Genomic DNA, 17,723 nt, shown 5'->3' on the forward strand with positions numbered 1-17,723 from the left:
TCCCTCTGCTCAGGACTCGCTACTCCCTGAGACACAGCAATATTGAAATTAGGCCAACTGATAACGCTGCCGTGGTCTCTTAGTGTTCAAGTGAAAGGAAGATGGGCATGTCTCTCACTTTACATCAAAAGCTAGAAATGCAAAAAAAAGCTAGAAATAATTAAACTTAGTGAGGAAGTCATTTTGAAAGCCAAGATAGGCTACAGGCTAAGCCTCCTGAGCCAGTTAGCCAAGTTGTTAATGTAAAGGGAAAGTTCTAGAAGTAAATTAGAATGGCTACTCCAGGGACTTTCCTGGTGGTCTAGTGGCTAAGATGTCGCACTCCCAACGCAGGGGGCCCAGACTCAATTCCTGTTCAGGGAACTAGATGCCACTTGCTGTGACTGAGAGTTCACACCCCGCAACTAAAAGGTCTTGCATGTCACAACTAAGATCTGGCACAGCCAAATAAATTAGTATTTTTAAAAATTGCTTCTCTAAGCATTGAAACATATACATTACCGTATGTAAAACAGATAGCCAGTAGGAATTTGCTGTATGATGCATGGAGCTCAAATCCGATGCTCTGTGATAACCTAGGGTGGTGGGATGAGGTAGGAGTTGGGAGGGAGGGGACATATATATACCTATGGCTGATTCATGTCGACGTATGGCAGAAACCAACACAGTATTGTAGTTATCCTTCAATTAAATATATTAAGAAAAAATTGCTACTCCAGTGAGTACATAAATGATGAGAGAGCAAAACATCTGTATTGCTGATATGGGAGAAGTTTCACTAGTCTGGTTAGAAAATCAAATCAACCACAACATTCTCTTAAAAGTCTAACACAGAGCAAGACCTTAACTCTCTTCAGTTCTGTCAAGGCTGAGAGGTGAAGAAGCTGCAGAAGAAAAATTTGAAGCTAGCAGAGGTTGGATCAACTCAGTTCAGTTCAGTTGCTCAGTGGTATCCAACTCTTTGTGACCCCATGGACTGCAGCATGCCAGGCCTCCCTGTCCATCACCAACTCCTGGAGTTTACTCAAACTCATGTCCATCAAGTCAGTGATGCCATCCAACCATCTCATCCTCTGTCTTCCCCTTCTCCCACCTTCAGTCTTTCCCAGCATTAGGGTCTTTTCCAATGAGTCAGTTCTTCTCATCAGGTGGCGAAAGTATTGGCATTTCAGCTTCAACATCAGTCCTTCCAGTGAATATTCAGGACTGATATCCTTTAGGATGGACTGGTTGGATCTCCTTGCAGCTCAAGGGACTCTCAAGAGTCTTCTCCAACACCACAATTCAAAAGCATTAATTCTTCAGTGCTCAGCTTTCTTTATAGACCAACTCTCACATCCATACGTGACTATTGGAAAAACCATAGCTTTTGACTACCTGGACCTTTGTTAACAAAGTAATGTCTTTGCTTTTTAATATGCTGTCTAAGTTGGCCATAACTTTTCTTCCAAGGAGCAAGCGTCTTTTAATTTCATGGCTGCAGTCACCATCTGCCGTGATTTTGGAGCCCAAAAAGATAAAGTCTGTCACTGTTTCCATTGTTTCCCCATCTATTTCCCATGAAGTGATGGGACCAGATGCCATGATCTTAGTTTTCTGAATGTTGAGCTTTAAGCCAACTTATTCACTCTCCTCTTTCATTTTCATCAAGAGGCTCTTTTGATGAGGTTGACTCATGCAGTCTTAAAAAGCAAGCCAGCTCCATAACATAAAAGTGCAAGGTAAAAAGTAAGTGCTGATATAGAAGCAGCGGCAAGTTATCCAGAAGATCTACCAGAGATAATTGATGAAGCTGGTACACTGAACAACAGATTTTTCAGTGTAGACAAAACAGCCTTCTCAGGGAAGAAGACGCTATCTGAGACTTTCATAACTAGAGAGGAGAAGTCAATGCCTGGCTTCAAAGATTCTCTTGTAAGGAGTTAACACAGCTGGTGACTTGAAGTTGAAGCCAATGTTCATTTACCATTCTGAAAATCCTAGAGCCCTTGAGAATTATGCTAAATCTATTCTGCCTATGCTCTGTAAATGGAACCATAAAACCTGGAATAACAGCACATTTGTTTACAAATATTGAATATCTTAAGCCCACTGTTGAGACCTACTACTCAGAAAAAAAGGATTCACTTCTAAACATTACTGCTTATTGACACTGCACCTGGTCACCCAAGAGTGCTGATGGAGATGGACAATGAGACTGATGTATTGTTTTCATGCCAAGGAGTAATTTCGACTTTCAAGTCTTATGATTTAAGAAATATAGCCGTAACAGCCAGAGATAGTGATTCCTCTGATGGATCTGAGCCAGGGAAATTGAAAACCTCTGGAAAGAATTCACATTCTAGAGCCATTAAGAATATTTGTGGTTCGTGGGAAGAGGTAAAATATCAACATTAACAATTTAGAGGAAATTGATTCCAACCCTCATGGATAAGTTTGAAGGGTTCAAGACTTCAGTGGAGGAAGTTAGCTGCAAATGTGGTGGAAAGAGCAAGAGAACTAGAATTAGAAGTGGAGCCTGAAGATGTGACTGAATTGCTGCAACCTCAATATAAAACTTTAATGCACGAGGAGGTGCTTTTTCTGAATGAGGCAAAAATGTGGTTTCTTGAGATGGGAACCTGCTCTTGATGAAGGTGCTGTGAAGATTGTTGACCTGACTTTAGGATGTTACATAAATTTAGTTGAGAAAGCAGTGGAAGAGTTTGAGAGAATTGACTCCAGTTCTGAAAGAAGTTCCACTGTGGGAAGGGTGCTATCAAACAGGATTGCATGCTACAGAGAAATCATTCATGAAAGGAAGAGCCAGCAGACTTCATCATTGTCTTATTCTTAAAAAAACAGTGCATTTTGAGACACTTCACCTTCTGTCCATGGAATGTATATCTCTCTAAATAAACCTGCTCTCACTTTACTATGGCTAACTCTTGAATTCTCTTCTATGCAAAGCCAAAGACCCTCACGTGAGGCTGGTCCCAGGAACTTGCCTGAGACCTGGAATGTGACCATTCTCTGTCTCCCGTTCTCCTGCAACAGTTGCACATCCCAAAGTGCGATTTTTGCTGCTCCTGGATTAATCCATTTTGCTGGTAAAAATAACTTGGCTGTTTTATTGTTAACAAATGTAATCCAAAGGGCATTGGAGATTGACTTGTTCACTGCTATGTGCTCAGCACTTAGAACAGTGACTGGTGCTGGATGTTGTTAAATTGCATGTGCTGGAGTCCCCCAGATCGTGCAGGAGTAGTAGGCAAGAGACCTGGGAGGGTGGCAAGAAACCGGTAGCCTCCACAGGCTCTTTAACCAGGGAGGGAAAACCAAAGTCACAGGGAAGAATGTGCTGTGTGTTAAGTCGCTTCAGTCGTGTCCAACTCTTTGTGATTCTATGGACTGTAGCCCACCAGGCTTCTCTGTCCACAGAATTCTCCAGGCTAGAATACTGGAGCAGGTTGCCATTTCCTCCTCCAGGGGATCTTCCTGACCCAGGGATCGAACCCGCCTCTCTTATGTCTCCTGCATTGGCAGGCGGGTTGTTCACCACTAGTACCACCTGGAAAGCCCCTCCTAACTCCCCTCTCTGTAGTTTTCTCTGCTGAGGGTCAGAGACTTGCTTAAGGGAGGCAGATCCTGTACCTACTCTAGCCAGTACTCAAAAGCATCCAGTCTCTCTCTCTTTTTTTTTTTTTTCTCTCGTTGCAGAGCACGGGCTCTAGAATGCAAGGGCTCAGTAGTTGCAGTGTGTAAATTTCTCTCTAGTTATCCTGAGGCATGAGGGTTTCTTAGTTCCCCAAGCAGGGATTGAACCCACATCCCCTGCATTGGAAGATGGCTTCTTAAACACTGGACCACAAAGGAAGTCCCCCCCTAGCTTCTCTCTTTTGTGTAACCTAAACCCTTCATCCTGAACCTCCAGCTCAGTTCTGAAACCTGGCAGGGGAGCAGGATTGACCTGGGAGCTTTTTTTTTTTTTTCCTTTTAAAATGAAGTGTAATAAATGTACAGAGAAGTGCACATGTGTGTATAGTTTGATGAATTTTCACAAAGTGAACAAACCAGATAGTCCTCAAGTCAGGAAACAGAATATCGTCCACCAGCCTTTCTGATGTTCCCCAAGTGCCATCTCCCCCTCACTACCCCCGCCTCTTTCCCTTGGGAGTCGGGGGGATCCTTCCCCCAGAGCCTCTGCTTTATGAAAGTGACCAAAGGCCCGGTGTCAAAGCTGCGCAGGTGGTTTACGTGCGTAGTGAGGTTTGGCAACTACTCCTGGAAGTCACATAATCTCTATTGCAAGTGGAACCAGAAGCTGCTCTACTCCCAGTCTTGGGCTCAGCACCAGTAGCTGTCTGGCTAGGTTTCCCCGCGAAGCAGTGGGCATTTCCTGTATCTGGGGCCTGCAGAACACGGGAGGGGCAACTCCTGGGCTCAGGAAGGTCGGTGGGTTAGTTCCAGCCTGGGCATGTGGCCCTCCTTCCCTGGCAGGAGGTGCGTGAAGAGGTATTTTTGGAAGGTGCAGGAGTTCTGTAGCCATTTGGAAAATGCCTGCTCATAGGCTGGGCTGGATTCTCATTTTAAAATGATGATGTGGCTGAAGGGCCTGACCTGGCCAGTTTTCCTGGATCTACGGGTGGGGAAAGCGAAGAGACATGCTCATTTTTCTCCCCTTTTTCTTTAAATTTTGTCACCATTTTCTTTTTGTCTCGAATCCCTCTAACAGACAGGCTTCAAGAGAATCGTGCGGTGTCTCCCGCAGTTCATTGGCTCTTTGATGCTGTTTGCAGGTAAGTGTTTCATCTTGTCTCAAATCAGCCAGGGCTCTGGGGTCACTTTAAGTCGCGTGAGAGTTTAAACCTCAATTCTCCACCAGGGATCTCTGGCTCTGGAGCTCTCACCTGGCGTCCCCCTGCCCTTCCAGGCAGGACACTGAGTGCCCTCCCACTCTCTCCCCTGTGTCTCTCTCTGCTTTGCCCTGCTGCGTTCATCCTCACTGAGAGCTGCAGCTTTTTAAAAAAAGAATTGTAACTGATTTACAGTGTTGAGCTAATTTCTACTGTAAAGCAAAGTGATTCAGTTATATATATGTATGTACATCTTTTTCATATTTTTTCTATTATGGTTTATCACAGGATATTGAATATATTTCCCTGTACTATACAGTAGGACCTTGTTGTTTTTATATATATATATAATGTATATATTAATATGTATATATAGCTTATATATATATATATATGTATATATAATAGCTTATATCCGCTAACCCCAACCTCCCCCTCCACCAGTCTGCTCTCTATGTCTGTGAGTCTGTTTCTGTGATACGATATCGTAAGTGATACCGCATTGTATTTGTCTTTCTCTTTCTAACTGATCATCTCCAGGTCCATCCACATTGTGGAAAAGGTGTTATGTCATTCTTTTTTATGGTTGTGTAGTATTCCATTCTAAATAGATACTACATCTTCTTTATCCTTTCATCTGTCGATGGACATTTAAGTTGTTTTTTTGTCTTGGCTATTGTGAATAGTGCTGCTATGAGCACTATTATAGAGGTGCATGTATCTTTTTGCACTGTAGTTTTGCCTGGATATATGCCCAGGAGTGGGATTACTGGACCCTATGGCAACTCTAGTTTTAGTTTTCTGAGGATCATCCATACTGTTTTACATACTGGTTGTACCAACTTACCTTCCCACCAACAGGGTAGGAGGGCTCCCTTTTCTGTACACCTTCTCCATCATATATTTGTAGACTCTTTTTTTAATTGGAGCATAATTGTTTTATAATGTTGTGTTAGTTTCTTTTGTACAATGAAGTGAATCAGCTATACATATACACATATCCCCTCCCTTTTGGACTTCCCTCCCCAACCCCCCATCCCACCCATCTAGGTCATCAAAGAGCAACAAGCTGAGTTCTCTGTACTGTATCACAAGTTCTCCATTTGACCAGTATAAGGTGGTACCTTACTGTAGTTTTGATTTGCATTTCTCTAATAATTAGCAATATTGAGCATCTTTAATGTGCTTATTGGCCATCCATATGCCATCTTTTGGGATACCCTCATAGCTCAGTTGGTAAAGAATCTGCCTGCAATGCAGGAGACCCCGGTTCGATTCCTGGGTCAGGAAGATCCCTTGGAGAAGGAATAGGCTACCCACTCCAGTATTCTGGCCTAGAGAATTCCGTGGACTGTATAGTCCATGGGGTTGCAAAGAGTCGAATACGACTGAGTGACTTTCACTTTCATATGCCATTTAGAGAAATTTAGCAGCTGCAGGTGTGTGTTTTCTTTTAAATAATTTTATTTGTTTATTTATTGGCTGTGCTGGGTCTTGGTGCTGCTCAGGCTTTTTCTCTAGTTGCTGTGAGCAGGGGCTACTCTCCAGTTGTGGTGGGCGGGATGCTCATTGCAGTGGCTTCCCTTGTTGCAGAGCACAGGCTCTAGGGCATGTGGGCTTCAGTAGTTGCAGTTCCTGAGCTCTAGAGCACAGGCTCAATAGTTGTGGCACACGGACTTAGTTCTTCTGCTTATGTGGGATCTTCCCGGATCAGGGATCAAACCCATGTCTCCTGCATTGGCAGGCAGATTCTTTACCACTGAGCCACGTAGGAAGCGCCAGTTGCAGTTTTTGCTAATCATCTATCCATTCACTCACTCATCCATTCATTTGGCCCGTGCCAAGCCCTGTCCTGGAAACAGGATGGAGGATCAGGCAGACAAACGACTTTATATCATCACCATTTTTGCCTTTACCCTTGAGAACTCTTTGCCCCCACTTCTCCACTTCCTCCCAAGGCCATGTCCATGCTCTCTGAAGAACCTCTGCTCCTTCACTTGCATAGCAAAGGTAGCCTGTCCTCCCCATTATCTGGGTCCAAACCCCTTGCTCAGTTCAGTTCAGTCGCTCAGTCATGTCTGACTCTTTGCGACCCCATGACCTGCAGCACACCAGGCCTCCCTGTCCATCAACAACTCCTGGAGCTTCCTCAAACTCATGGCCATCGAGTTGGTGACGCCATCCAACCATCTCATCCTCTGTCATCCCCTTCTCCTCTTGCCTTCAATCTTTCCCAGCATCAGGGTCTTTTCCAAGGAGTCAGTTCTTCGAATTAAGTGGCCAAAGTATTGGAGCTTCGGCTTCAGCATCAGTCCTTCCAATTAATATTCCTTTAAGATGGACTGGTTGGATCTTCTTGCAGTCCAAGGGACCCTCAAGAGTCTTCTCCAACCCCACAGTTCAAAAGCATCAAATCTTCGGCTCTCACCTTTCCTTATAGTCCAACTCTCACATCCATACATGACTACTGGAAAAACCATAGCCTTGACTAGATGGACCTTTGTTGGCAAAGTGATGTCTCTGATTTTTAATATGCTGTCTAGGTTGGTCATAACTTTTCTTCCAAGGAGCATGTGTCTTTTAATGTCATGGCTGCAATCACCATCTGCAGTGATTCTGGAGCCCTCAAAAATAAAGTCTGTTACTGTTTCCAGTGTTTCCCCATCTATTTCCCATGAAGTGATGGGACCGGATGCCATGATCTTAGTTTTCTGAACGTTGAGCTTTAAGCCAACTTTTTCACTCTCCTCTTTCACTTTCATCAAGAGGCTTTCTAGTTCTTCTTCACTTTCTGCCTAAGGGTGGTATCATCTGCATATCTGAAGTTATTGATATTTCTCTCAGCAATCTTGATTCCAGCTTGTGCTTCATCCAGCCCAGCGTTTCTCATGATGTACTCTGCATATAAGCAAATAAGCAGGGTGACAATATACAGCCTTGACATACTCCTTTTCCTATTTGGAACCAGTCTGTTGTTCCATGTCCAGTTCTAACTGTTGCTTCCTGACCTGCATATAGGTTTCTCAAGAGGCAGGTCAGGTGGTCTGGTATTCCCAACTCTTTAAGAATTTTCCACAGTCTGCTGTGATCCACCCAGTCAAAGTCTTTGGCATAGTCAATAATGCAGAAGTAGATGTTTTTCTGGAACTCTCTTCCTTTTTTGATGATCTAATGGATGTTGGCAATTTGATTTCTGCCTCCTCTGCCTTTTCTAAATCCAGATGCCTTCTCTAAACCCCTTGCTGCTGACCCTCATTTCCAGCTCCCTTGGTCTGAGACAGAGAATAAAAAGTAATACTTTTGGCATGAGTTTCTTCCCCAACATTCCCTTTCTGAGACCCTCTCCATCCCCCATCCTCTCTCCATGCCAGATACTGGAATGGAAGTGCCATTTGTGGGAGCTGCTGTACTTTCGTCCTTCCAGAAACCACAGCAGGGAGCTCCCCGGTGGCCCAGTGGTTAGGACTCAGAGCTCTTACTGCTCAGGCCCCAGGTTTGATCCCTAGTTGGGGAACTAAGATCCCATAAGCTGCACAGCTCAGTCAAAATAAAAGACACCAAAGCAAAACCAAAGAGTGGTGGCAGGGATGAGAGGAAGGGACGGAGAGAGTCTCAGAAAGGGAAAGTTGGGGAAGAAAATGAAATAAAAGCTCTGGAGGGCTGGACTGCTTGCTGGGAGATGACTCTCTGAGGCAGAAACAGAGTAAAGGTTGACCTAGAGGATGGCAGTGGCTTCCGCGTGCTCACTGGGGTGTCAGTGAACACTCATCCGCTTCCTCTCTCTTCTTGGACCTGCCAGACTGTTTGGAAGAAGCAGTCTCTGAGTTCTTTGAACTGCCTGTTGGTCAGAGGGAGAAGCTGTCTAGGCTCTCAGGTAAGGTCTCTGAATCTGAGCTGATCACCTGGAAGAGGTATATAGCTGGGGAGGGAAAATAGATCCAGGGCATTCAGAGTGTATGTGCTGAATCTGAGAGTCACTAAATGACACAGAGCAATACAAATGCCATGTGAACTGGATGTTCATAAAGGCTTGATCAGTGAGCTTTCCAGAAAAGACTTCTTTAAAAAAAATTACATGTTTATTCATTTCAAATAGGTAATACAAGCACAGGACACAGCATTTCAAAAAGTGCCGAAAGGTATGTGTGGTGAAAAATAAATGTCTTTCCCTCTCCTGTGCCCAAGTTCTTCAGTTTCCTTCGCAGAAACAACTACTGTTGTCAGTTTTTGTTATTGTCGTTCGGTCGCTAAGTTGTGTCTGATTCTTTGCAATCCTGGCATGGATTGTAGCACGCCAGGCTCCCCTTCACTGTCTCCCAGAGTTTGCTCAAATTCATATCCATTGAGTTGGTGATGCTATCCAGCTCAGACTCTGTCACCCTCTCAATCTTTCCCAGCATCAGGGTCCTTTCCGATGAGTTGGTTCTTTACATCAGATGGCCAAACAAAGTTTTGGAGCTTCAGCATCAGTCCTTCCAATGAATGTTTAGGGTTGATTTAATTCAGGATTGATCGATTTGAACTCTGAAAATCACAAGTGTACGTGTGTTTGTATTTCTGTGTGTACTTGAAACAATATGAATGGGCATATTACATATACTGTTTTTAACTGTGTTCTTTTAAGAGTACATTTTGGAATCTTTTTTCTTAACATATACTGTATGGGTTGGGATAGCTTTGAAAAGCAGAAAAACCTTGTTCCCATACAACCCTGGAGTTTTACTTCAGATCAAGCAGCTCCTTATTTGCAGCTTTTTTTTTTTTTACAGACAGTGTGGTCCCTGGGCGACCTGAAGCTGTCTTGCTCAGGGAAACATCCTGGCATGGAACAGACAAAGAGCTAACATCCCTGCCAGATTTCACTGGGATTCATGTCCCCCATTCTTATGGAATTCCCTACATCTGGAATTTGTTCTTAGAGTTTATATGAGAGATACCAGCACCAAGCCCCTACCTGGCTACTCTATTTTTTTTCCCCCCCAAGTCTTGTAAGTGGGTGAAGTGTTTTCTGGGTGTTGTGGAGGTCATTTCAGAGAGCTGCATTTCTGGCTCATGGAGAGAGGCTGGCAGGGGCTGTGTTTAAGGGATTAATGCCCCATGGTGCTGTCTGTGGCTTCAAGATTACTCAGGTCAGGGTGAGCTGTTTCCCTGAAGTGGTCTGGAATGCAGGAAGTGGAATGAGACACAGCTCTTAATGTTAAAGGACTGGTTAATCAAACCACTTTGGGTGCAGGTGTATCTGAATCACTTTGTAGAATGCTGTGTCCTTTCCCTTTCCTTTTGCTCTCTGCCTGCCAACGTTGCTCATTTTCTTTTCTTTTTAATATTTATTTTATTCATTTATTCGGCTGTATCAGGTCTTAGTTGCATGGCACAAGGCATCTTTGATCTTTGTTGCAGCATGTGGGGTCTTTAGTTGTGGCATGTGGGATCTAGTTCCCTGACCAGGGATCAATCCTGGGTCCCCTGCATAGGGAACAAAGAGTCTTAGCCACTGGACCACCAGGGAAGTCATGCTCCTTTTGTTTTGATGAGCTTTCTAATCCTAGTGGTCCATTTCTGCAGCCCCAAAGCAGCTTGGGTCAGATCAGATCAGCTTCTTAATTTGATTTAAATGTTCCAAAGAAAAAATATCATGGTGGGTATTTCTTTAAATTTCATCAGATCGAATTGCTTACAAGATTTTGGCCATCAAATAAAGGGAAAACAACCAGATATACTGACCCCTTGTTCTTAGAGTGGCTGCCGCAGCCTGGGGCTCTTGGAGGTTTATTACCTTATTTACTCTTTTAAAAAAATAACAGTTTTATTCAGATATAATCCATATACCATACAACTCACCTACTTCAAGTAAACAAGTCAGTGTTTTTTTTTTATATTCACAGAATTGCACAATTATCACCACAATTTTAGAACATTTTCATCAATCACTCCCTCCCATCAAAAAGCCCCATAGCCACTAGCAATCACTTCCCCCTCAGTCCAAGGTATCCACTAATATACTTGTGTTTTCTATGGATTTGCCTGTTCTGGACATTTCATACAAAGGGGCTCATATAATAAGTGGTCTTTCAAGACTGGCTTCTTTTATTTAGCAGGACATTTTCAAGATTCAGCCCTGTTGTAGCATTTATCAGTACTTCACTCCTGTTTATGGTCAAGTAATATTCCATTGTGTGGTTATGTCATATTTTACTTATTCATTAATTAGCTGATGGACATCTGGGTTTTTCCCCACTTTATTGGCTATAATGAGTAACGGTACTATGAACATTCCTGTAGGCATTTTTGTGTGGACCTCACTTGAACTTGGGTTTCCCCACTGGCTCAGCCGTAAAGAATCTGCCTGCAATGGAAGAGATGCGGTTCTATCCCTGGGTTGGGAAGGTCCCCTGGAGGCGAAAATGGCAACCCACTCCAATATTCTTGCCTGGGAAATCCTATGGACAGAGGAGCCTAGTGAGCTACAATCCATGCGGGTCACAGTTAGACATAACTGAGCATACAAGTACACTTGATCTTGACAGCAACTCTCATGAGTTTTACAGACCTCGTTCTATAGACAACAAAACTCATTCCAAGATTTAGACAGGAATTTTTAATGCAGCTGTTAGATTTCTGAGCCCATGCTTTTTCCAGTCTGTGTTCACAGAGTTGAAATAACTGCGACAGGACGTGGTGTGGATATGTCCGCAGGAAGGACCTGTGAACAGGAACGGTTATTTTTCGGTTGTGAAATTTCAGCCCTCTCCCCAATATCCCCCTTCTCTTTGCCTTATTCTCCTCTCCTAGTTTTCACTTTCTTTCAAGTATCGGGGTTTCTGCCCCTCTGGTGGGTACAGAATCCACTCGCACTCATTTACACTTCGGTGTGGAATATAATTTTGTGCGAATGTGATATTGGCATGTTCGAGTCACCCCGATGAGGTGAAATCTCCTCTGCTAGTAGCAAGCACTGAGGTGCTATTTGAAGCAGGGACAGGCAGAGGGAGGATTTCTTGGAAAAGCTCCTTCTCTCGACGGGTTCCCAGGTTTCCAGGATGAAGGCCACCCACCCTGGGGTTGGGGCTGCATGGACCGCCACCTTCCCGCGGCTCCCCCCTACCACCAGCTAGGTCGCGCGCACCGTTGCTCGGCAACCACCCGCTCAAGCCGGTGGAGGCACCAGAACCCTGCGGGGAGCGCGCGCACACGCGGGACGCAGGGCCGCTCGCGCGACCCCGACGTCAGACCCACCCCTCTCCTCAATGCCTGCCTGGCCCGGCGGGAGGCCGAGCCCCGCCCCCCTCGGAGGGCAGCCTGTGGAACCCACGAATCACAGAGACCGACACATCGCCCGGCCGGGCGCCGGGCAACCAATCGCCGTACGCGTGTGATCCCGCGCCCGCCCGGGAGGCCGGCTGCGGGCGCTGAGGCGGCGACGGCGGGAGTCGCTGCTGAGGCGGCCGCGGGCGCGGGTCGTGTCAGCGCAGCTCCTCGGGGCCGGGCCGGGCTGGCAGCAGCTGGCGCCTGGCGGTGAGGGCGGGCTCCCGGGGTGGGCGGAATGGCCCCCACCTAGGGCCGTGGGAGTAGCGGCTGAGCCCAGGATGCTGAGGAGGCGGCGCGGCGGCTCCTCACTTATTCCAGGTAAGGCGGACGCCGCGCTCGTTGCGGCGCGCCTCCCCGGCCCCGCTGTCTCCCTGCCGCCGCTCACCTGGCTCCGAGTCCTGGCCGCGTCTGTCCTAGCATCCCTCGGCCCCAGTCGCCGCCGGCCCGCGTATCTCCCCCGGCGCCAGTCCAGCCCCGCCCCTTCAGCACGGAGCCCCGGGTCCCTGCCCGGCCGGGCCCGGCTCCGGAGCCCGCACCCCTGGCCCCAGCGCCCGCGTTTCCCGGTCTCGGGCTTTCCCGTGGCCCGACTCGCCCCCGCCGTGGTCGGCCTCCCGCTCTCTCCCGCCCCCTCCCCGCCTTCCTGTCCCTCAGGCAGGGCCGGCACTGTTTCCCAGCCTCCGCAGTCCTTCGGGGCGCCTTCCGGGGATGAGACGCCAGGGCCCCCCCGGATCGGACTTTTGCCTTCACCTCTACCCGGACTTCCCTTCCCCAGGCTCAGCCCGTCCTTGCCCCCTATACCGGGTCCTCTAGGCGTTTCACTCGCGCCCTCCTGCCCCCCACCCCACCCCACGCCACGCTATGTGTCCCTGGGTTTTGCCCTTTTGCCCCTAGATGCTTTCCTTTCCCAACTCGCCCCTTCTCTCTCCATTTTCATCACCCACCGTCGCCAACACGTCTTTTCCTCTATGCTTAAACCTCAGACACTGCTCCTCTTCTGAGTGCCTGGTCTATAGTTTTAGCCTAAGTCGTCTTTAAAAGAGCTACATCCATAACAAATAAAGTGTGTTGCCTGAGTTTGGCACACAGTAGGTCTGGTACGTGGTAGGTGCTCACGCGTGTTACCCTCTTCCTCCTTTGAGGCCTTTGTGCCCTCCAGATAGTGGTAGCAAGACGTCCAGTATCCGGTACCTCAAGAGTAGTATGGGAGGTGGCAGGATGAATCAGGCACCTCCAAGTGTGATGAAGAGATTGCATTGTCAGTTATTTACTTACAGCAGTCATTTCGAAGAATTGAATTTTGCTATCTTTGTGTCATGTATTGTTTTATAATAATTGGCTTTGTAAAGAGTTCTTAATAAGGTTTGCAACTTAGTCCCACCACCCCATCTCCAGTGTTTGCTGAACTTTTATTTTTAGGAAAGGAAGAGCCCCCACCTCCTAGTTGAAATTGTATTGTGTCTAAGAAGGGTTTCGAGTGTTTATCTCCCAGCTGGATAGTCCAGTCCTGCAGTGAATTTTCATCCTTTAAGAGCCTAGAGGAATCAGGTGTAGATTTCTTGGAATCAACCGTGGAAGGAATCAGAAATGCTTAGGAGTAGAAGTTCTGACAAGTTCTCCAGAGTGAAAGAGGAATTAGCCACCCCCGCCCCCCTTCTGGCTATCAGAGGAAATAACTTGAGTCCATTTTTAAAAAGAATAAAACAAGTTTGACTTCTGAAAATTATAAAAGCCATTTTACTGGCCTCAAGTCATTCTTGCTCATTTGCTCTGATGGTTTCCAAGCCTGGATGAATCCAACAGTTAGCTTTTTCTGCTCCTGGAGGCTTGAGGAAAGCCTGTGACTGAGCTGCTGGTGCTGTTCTAAACTTTTGGATTCCAACTTTGCTCGCACTGCCTGGAGATCCTTTGACTCACTCCCTATGTACCTCTTATGTACCTAGACCTCGTTGCTCCTTCTAATCTTTACCATTCTCCTCTTCTTGACTTATCTTACTCTTGACTTCTTTAAGTTGCTTATTTTGCCTCCTACTTCACAGAATTTGTGGGCATTAGCCCTGAACCCTTAAGGGTCTCATTTTTCTGTGTGCTTGTACCTCTCTGATTTCTGATCACCTTTTCTTTTATCAGAGGAAGAAGGTATTACTTTCTGAGGCTAACATCTTTCATATTCTATATTTTCTTTTTTTCTCAGCTTGCACACATGCTCAGGTTTTCACCATCCAAAACAAACCAAAATGAAGCATTGCCTTGATGTACTTTCCCTCAGATTAATGTGGTATTCCTTAGGACTTTGTTCTTTCCCCTGTCCTCTAGTTTGTGTTATTACATTTCTGTTCATGGCTTCAAGTAGCACCTGTATATTTTTGGTTTACAACCGTATATATTCAGTTCTCATTTTTCTTGAACTTCAGGTATTTCATATGTTCGTCTGTCAGATAACTATACTTGGATACTTGTACTTGTTCAAACTTGGGTATTTTTTCCTTTCTCTTCTTACTCATGGCTGCCTCAAGGACATCCACAAAGCTCCTATTTTAAGTTCTGTACCCTAGAAACCTTAGAATCGTCTTCTTCTCTCCTATCATTATGTCTGCCATAGATCCTATTGTTGCTACCTGAAGTCCTTTTCTTTTCTCTCCTCATTGCCAGAAGATTGCTTGTGGCCTGGGTTATGTTTTTCCTGAACAGATTTCAACCACCTGGGAGCTTTTAAAGGTTGAGGATGAGGGGATCAAGGCCTCCATAGAGATTCGGAGTTTTGGTCTGCTGTGGGGCCAGACCTTTTCATTTAAAAAATCTTTCTTATGTAGCAGTAATAGGCATCAAAGGCTGAGAACTGGCTTGAGAGCTCTAAGAGGGACTGAGGATGGTGAGGAGCTATATATAGCATTTAACTCATCCTTTAAAAATCAACATAAATGTCACTTTTGTTGGCATGGTTACTTTCCTGACTTTGTACATTTACCTGTTAAAGTACTTATCACATTAAAATATTTTTTTTAATTGGAGGATAATTTCTTTACAATGTTGAGTTTCTGCCATACAACGATTCGAGTCAGGCATAATTTTATATTTGTGTGTATATATATGTATGTATAGATCCCTTTCCTCTTGAGCCTTCCTCCCACCTCTCATCCTACCCCCCAGATTTTATTTAAATCATTTCTCATGGGCCCATTTTTCTCATAACTAGGATTTCCTTGAGGTCTGTGATTATGCCTAAAGGTAAATTATTGTTTCTTACACTATTCACGGTCCTTCTGATACCAAATATGTAGGTTTTTCCCTCACATTAAATAGTTCTCCAATTCTCCAGACAGCAACTGAGTATCATACACTTTAACTTAATTATTACTATTAATACCTGGATTTAGTACAGACCCCATAGATTAAGGACTCAGTCCCACAAGACACCTCTCAACTTCAGACAAATCCCAAGTCCTAGGTTGTGACCTGTACTTGAAACCAATTGGCTATAAATTGAGGCTTCGCACAACTCCTTCCTCAGGTGTTTAATTTGCTGTAAAGGCTCACAGAATTCAGGAAAGCTCATTACTTACCTTTACCCATTGACTCAACAATAAAAACAGTGGCAGATTTTATTTTCTTTGGCTCCAAAGTCACTGTGGACTGCAACCATGAACTTAAAAGATGCTTGCTCCTTGGAAGAAAAGCTATGACAAATCTAGTCAGCGTACTAAAAAGCAGAGACATGACTTTGCCAACAAAGGTTTGTCTAGTCAAAGCTGTGGTTTTCCCAGTAGTCATTACAGATGTGAGAGTTGGACCATAAAGAAGGCTGAGTGCTGAAGAATTGATGCTTTTGAACTGTGGTGTTGGAGAAGACTCTTGAGAGTCCCTTGGACTGCAAAGAGATCCAACCAGTCTATCCTAAAGGAAATTAACTGTAAATATTCATTGGAAGAACTGGTGCTGAAGCTCCAATACTTTGGTCACCTGATATGAAGAACCAACTCATTGGAAAAGACCCTGATGCTGGGAAAGATAGAAGGCAGGAGGAGAAGGGGATGACAGAGGATGAGATGGTTGGATGACATCACCGACTTGATGGACATGACTTTGAGCAAACTCTGGGAGATGGTGAAGGATAGGGAAACCTGGAATGCTGCAGTCCATGGGGTCACAAAGAGTTGGACATGGATGGGAGACTGAACAACAAAATTCTGAGAGCCATTCTATATGCTCTTAAGAGGTTCCAGGGAAACTGAAACTCCGTTGTTTTCTGGGTTAAATTTAACAGCACACTTTTATACTGACTTTTGATAAGTGACTTTTGATTGTATCCTGGACCTTTGTTGTATTTTGTTAGGAGACTCTGGATCCTATTTAAATCTTTTATAGGTGAGGGAGATTAAGAGTTACTTGGAGATGTAATATACAGCATAGGCTGCTGCTGCTGCTAAGTTGCATCAGTCGTGTCCGACTCTGTGCGACCCCATAGACAGCAGCCTACCAGGCTTCTCCATCCATGGGATTTTCCAGGCAAGAACACTGGAGTGGGTTGCCATTGCCTTCTCCGTACAGCATAGGGAATATAGTTAAATATTGTAATAACTTTGTATGGTGACAGGTGGTAACTAGACTTATGGTAGTGACCATTTTGTAATGTTTAAAAATATTAAATCACTATGTTGTACACCTAAAATTAATATAGTATTAAATCACTATGTTGTACACCTAAAATTAATATAGTAATGTAAGTCAGTTACCCTTCAATAAAAAGAAAAGTCTTCTGTTTTAGTAGCCGTTGCCCTAAAAAGTTTCATGCATAGGGCCCAGCCTACTTTCTTTTATTTTTGGTAGCAGCTTTATTGAGCTATCATTCACATTTCATACATTTGCCCATTTAAGGTATAGTTTTTTTTAGCATGTTTAGTATATTTTAGTTATTGTTTAGTTGCTATAGTTGTGCAAGATTCTTTTGCAGTCCCATGTACTATAGCCCGCCAGGTTCTTCTGTCCATGGGATTTCCCAGGCAAGAATACCGGAGTGGGTTGCTGTTTCCTTCTCCAGGGGATCTTCTTGACCCAGGAATCAAACTTGCATCTCTTTCATTGGCAGGCAGATTCTTTAGCACTGAGGCACCAGCGAAGTCCTGTGCAACCCTTATTACAGTCAATTTTAGAACATTTTCAGGAAACTGCACTCCTTACCTGTCACTTCCAACTCCCACTTGTCATCCTCTCAGTTTAGTTCAGTTGCTCAGTTGTGTCTGACTCTTTGCGACCCCAATGGACTGCAGCACTCTAGGTTTCCCTGTCTATCACCAACGCCTGGAACTTGCTCAAACTCATGTCCATCAAGTCGGTGATGCCATCCAACCATCTCATCTTCTGTTGTTCCCTTCTCCTCTTGCTTTCAGTCTTTCTCAGCATCAGGGTGTTTTCCAGTGAGTCGGTTCTTCGTATCAGGTGGCCAAAGTATTGGAGTTTCAGCATCAGTCCTTCCAATGAATATTCAGGACTGATCTCCTTTACGATGGACTGGTTGGATCTCCTTGCAGTCCAAGGGACATTCAAGAGTCTTCTCCAACACCACAGTTCAAAAGCATCAATTCT

General features: G+C 45.0%; 1 protein-coding gene and 1 long non-coding RNA gene across 2 annotated transcripts in view; one reads left to right on the forward strand and one right to left on the reverse strand.

Annotated features, from left to right (window-relative positions):
* Positions 1-11,410: 11,410 nt before the first annotated feature.
* Positions 11,411-12,681, reverse strand: LOC139032886 (uncharacterized). Its single transcript, XR_011485531.1, has 2 exons — positions 12,529-12,681; positions 11,411-11,538 (listed from the first exon to the last, which is right to left on the reverse strand). It is a non-coding gene; the product is annotated as an uncharacterized lncRNA (long non-coding RNA).
* The window catches only part of TPST1 (tyrosylprotein sulfotransferase 1), a 105,531-nt gene continuing 100,033 nt past the window's right edge, over positions 12,226-17,723 (forward strand). Inside the window, exon 1 of the mRNA XM_020873967.2 lies at positions 12,226-12,461. The gene's annotated coding sequence lies outside the window, so the exon portion shown is untranslated. The remainder of the gene's footprint in view (positions 12,462-17,723) is intronic.

This window comes from Odocoileus virginianus, chromosome 33 (assembly GCF_023699985.2).
Source record: "Odocoileus virginianus isolate 20LAN1187 ecotype Illinois chromosome 33, Ovbor_1.2, whole genome shotgun sequence".
In the NCBI taxonomy this organism is placed as follows: Eukaryota; Metazoa; Chordata; class Mammalia; order Artiodactyla; family Cervidae; genus Odocoileus; species Odocoileus virginianus.